Source organism: Thermobia domestica, chromosome 11, assembly GCF_964235325.1.
Source record: "Thermobia domestica chromosome 11, izTheDome1.hap1.1, whole genome shotgun sequence".
Taxonomy (NCBI): Eukaryota; Metazoa; Arthropoda; class Insecta; order Zygentoma; family Lepismatidae; genus Thermobia; species Thermobia domestica.
In genome coordinates, this window is record NC_137464.1 from 220,371,981 (window position 1) to 220,377,002 (window position 5,022).

The following is a 5,022-nucleotide window of genomic DNA, read 5'->3' on the forward strand; positions in this document are numbered from 1 at the left end:
CACAATAATACAATGGCGGTAAAGAATTGTCGTTTGTATCCATTTTGCTATTAACATAACATAACATAACATATTACTCTGAAAAATAGGTTGCTAACACGCTGTCGCAAAATTTGCAGAAAAAATGATTGTCTGGATTAAGATTAGTCGCTGTTAAGATAATGATTCTGTAAATATTGTATTTCTTAAAACTTCTTGAAATTGTGTAGAAGCACATGCGGCTTTAGGATTTTAATTTTAGATAGGCCCGCTCGCATTTTTGCCGATCCCAAACGTTTCAACATTCTTGCCAATTTGATGTCGAGAATAGAACCCAAACAACCCCTGCGGGGCTTCTAACCCGTTCCTACTACTACTACAACTACTACTACATTAGCTGTGGATCTATATAGTACAAGGGCAACGTAGATACTACTACTACATTTGCTGTGGATCTATATAGTACAAGGGTAAACTTATTTTAATGAAAGAAGTTTAATGAAAATTTTTTAAAAATGATCGTTAAATCACTTTTTGAATATTATTTTTAATCTTATTTTAACGAAAGAAGTGTTATAAAAAATTTTAAAAGTAGTAAAAAAAAAACCATCCGCAGGCAGGATTTGAACCCACGCCAAAAACACTTTCTGTAGAAGCATGTTGAGTTAGCCCACTAGGCTACCAGAGCCAACACTATTTGCCGTTTACTTTGTGCTATATGTAGATCATGGCTTGTGATATCGTATCTGTATCGACCAATCAGATCAGAGGATATCTGAAACGTTTGGGATCCGCAAATATGCGGCCTCTTCCTCGCTTATGGATACATATAAACATTTGATTGATTAATGACAGTTGGAAATTACTTTTACAGTAGTTGTTGATGCTATTTGTTAAATATTTACCTACCATTAATATAAATAGGGGAAAATATATATACTATTTATTGTATCTTTTAGCGTTTATATATTTTTCAAAATTTTTGGATACCTGTGCCTACCAGCTGAAACCGCCACTGTGTAGAAGTCGTGTTATGTTCCCAATTTTCCTACCCAAACCTAAATGCAACGTATTTACTTGAGGTTAGCATATGGATAATGATCATAAACGAAAATAACTTAAATAAATATATAATAAGCATTGCCTAATGCCCTGTACAGGGGTGTAACCAGTGTTTCTTTCAGAAACAATGTTCCGAGGGGCACAATTAGTATTCCGGAGCGGCACTGTTGGTACTATTCTATTTATTATTATATTAAATAAGTATTTTTGGTCTCCTCCGAAGGGCACTCTCAGAGCTCCGGAGAGGCAGTGCCCCCACCCCGAAAAAATAAACCTGTCTGGAAGAAACACTGGGTGTAACCACATACGGCATATGGGAACCCGGGCATAATTTTTGATTATCGGAGCCAGATTTTTTTGTAAAAATTTCTTACTTTCTTGGTATATTTTCTGTATTTTTTGTTGCTTCAGGTTAGTTTAGGTTAGGTTAGGTTAGGTTAGTTAGGTTAACTTACTAGAAATGATTCCATACCGGGACCAAGTACCTGGAGAAGACCTATATATCGTCTGAAAGCTCTTGCCATGAGAAGTACAAAACCATTTTCAAATTACGGGCAACCCACAACCTGACCCTATAAGGGGTCAGTTTGTTGGAGTTTTTGACCCTATACCCATATTCGACATGAATGTTATGATGCATCACGCATAAACACCTGAGCCCATCATATTCATTTTTGGCTCATTGCTAGAACGTGACTCGGGCAAGGGTTTGATAATATCACTTTGCTCCCAACGTACTCACTTGGTCAGTGTTGCCAACCAAGTTTAAATACAATGTGGCAGATGGTTTCTGTACCACTGGATCTATATCCATGAAACGTGGGATAAATATCATTCGTCGCCAGAAAAAAAAACATACTGTGCACGTATTCCTCTCCCAAGAACACCACTTCATCAGTGTTGCCAACCAAATGTAAAAATGAGAAGTTGTAAAACAGTTTCCGTACGATGAGACACCAAGCTTGGCAGAAACATCACACTATCCTATAGCAAAAATATGTTTAGCGTGACTGTCTCCCAACCATTCTAGGTTGTCAGTGTTGCTATCCAAGTGTAACCATCTCAATGTTAAAAATGGCGTGCTTGCCCTTGAACGAATATATAACAAATGTGACAGAAGCAGCATTGGACATTGGAAAACATAGTGTGTGTGTCCCCGTCTCCCAAGGACCCTAATTTGGCAGTGTTGCCAACCAAATTGAACATTCAAGATTTTCGTATGAAGTCTACAGCATTGGCGGCCATAATTAGACTGTGACCTATACTAGGCTTATAGTATGTTAGTGTGAACTCACAAGCACTCATGTTGTCAGTGATTCCAACCATTGTAAAATACATTTTCTCGAAAGGTTGCCTGAGCATTGCATGCATAGAGACACAACTTGGCATAAATGTCATTCGACACTACAGCAAACAATTTGTGGTTGTTACCATTCCTCAAGCATCCCAATCTGTCAATATTGCTAATGTTTTCAAAATGGATGTTCGTCAGATAGCAGTATACTAGCTTGGTGCTATTTTTATATTGTCTAATGATATGAACATGACGCTGAACGTATGTCATGTGACAAACTGTTCACCACTCAAGAACGAACAGCACAGGTTAGGAGCTCGTATAGAAAGAAAAGGTTGGATAACTCATGCATGCGTCTGATCATAGGAGCTCCATTGTGATATATAGAAAGCAATTATGGAGAAACCACGATTTAGAGTTTGCTCATCATACCATATTATGTGGCATGCCACACGCTAAATTTGGGCCATACGTATCCAGGGTTCAACAGTGTTAACAACATATTCCACCATACAATCATGGGGAGCGTAGGTAATCAGCAAGATGGATCAAGAGATAGTACAAAAAAGTTACGAAAACTATTCCCTTCATGCACCTTCCGTGCAGCAGACAATTACTGTTGAATCCTAGTGTTTTCACAATTGGAGATGTCCCTACCATGCGTGTTACAAACTTGCGTCAGACGTAAATGTACTTAAGCAACCGATCTTGGGATTGCTGGATTTATGGATTCTTGAAAATGGATTTTCCGAATCAAGAAGGAATTAAATCTGGTCAGGTAACCTTACGAGACAATCTATTCTAGAATGGTTGAAAGCACTGACAGCATGGGTGCTTGTGGATTCATACTAACATACTATTAATTGACTATTTTTTTCCCATTAAAGAGCGGAATTTTTGAGAGAAGTTAAAATACGTGTTCAGGAAATGTAATGACAATTAATTTGGAATAATCGCGTTTTCCCCCGAATATTTCCTTTTACTTGTTCTTGTTTATTTCTGCTTTCTTTCTGCATTTCTGCAAATTACAAATTAGATAAGTTTTACGACATTGAAATAATGATAAAATTTGCTTAGAAGTACTAAATTAAACATCCTGGCGCTACAAAATCAGATGTCTCACATTCAACTGATTCATACTTGTGAAGCACATTAGTTCTCAGTCGCCATTATTAGTGGCTGGGATCGGAGTTCGCTACTTCTTAGTTTGTGTAGCTCCTTAAGTGCCTCATGATGTTGGGTCAATACCAGAAATTGTTAGTGCTCGCAGTCAGATCCGTAACTACCGGGGAGCGAGCGGGGCCGTCGCACTGTGGGCCAGAAACAGAATCTGACTAAAAGAAAAAAGTAGTTTGCGCAACTATGACTAATCTACATTCGAACAGCATAGTCGTTTCAAATGATAAACAAGGTTTCTTGCAGCATATCAGTAAACACGGATATAGTGGTAGTAGTAGCACGTCAAAGTCGGTAGTTCATTATCTGCTTTGTAGCGCTTTGAATTTGGGTGGTATGAAGTAAGGTTTGTGGTTTAATTATGCATGTGAAAAGGCAAGGAACGTTCGCGAAATAAGCTATGAGTAAAGGTATGTGTATGTACTTGCTATTTGACTAAAGTTTTGTTTAATTGGTTTATGTTGCTTTTCTGTAGAAGTATCCCCTAGAGCAGCGTTTCCCAACCGGTGTGCCGCGGCACACTGGTGTGCCGTGAATGGGCTGCTGGTGTGCCGCGAGGAAATCGAAACAAATTATTAATTCTCTAGCAATCAAATTGCAAGACAAAGAAAAGTGTATATTTGTATTTCACATTACTATGAACCTCTATATGAACCTACAATTTTAAGTTTCATACCGTGTTACTTTTCTGTACATTTTTAATGTTGAAAAAAGTATTTGTTATCATTGTTATGCCTATTATTGCTTCTTTATTGCTGCAGACTATTTCGTAACTTGAAATTTTAAAATATCATTTAATTCTTTCGATAGAGCAAACATGCATACAAATTACCTACATTTGTGTTTTAAAACTAAAAGAGATTTGTTTGTTCGTTCGTTGCTTAGTGATCTGTTTTTCTTAGTGAAAGGTTGGATAGTTTTCGAAAAAGAAAGCTTAGTTTTAAAAACTTGTCTCCAATATTTCATTGCAATTGTTTTCTATTTTTAAATTAGAATGAAAAATAAGCATAATGATTTGCCACGGCGAAAAACCAGTGATCGAGCTTTCTTCTCTGTGACCAGATGATCAGTAATCACAGAAAAAAATACCACGGTATTTTATATTTACAAATAATAATATCTATAAGTGTGCCGCGAGAATTCAAGTTACACCCGTAGTGTGCCGCAAGTTGAAAAAGGTTGGGAAACGCTGCCCTAGAGAGTGGAAGTAATTACGTAGTAAAGAACTGCTATTAGAAATTTAAATTGACATTTAAAACTGTACGTCCATGTCTGTAGCGAGATTTTTCGTCATGGTGTAGTTTGGTATATGTATTTAGAAATACAGTTGTGATCTATTGCCCATTCTTGCCCGATTTTTATATTTATCTTATTTTCAAAGACAGGTGTACAGAACCGGACATGATCGACGTGACGCGGAAGGGGCTGTACGAAGTGTTGCGTTCTAAACCATCAAACGAAGCTTTATGTTACGAACAAATATGGAATGGAAACTCTTTCTGTGGATGTTC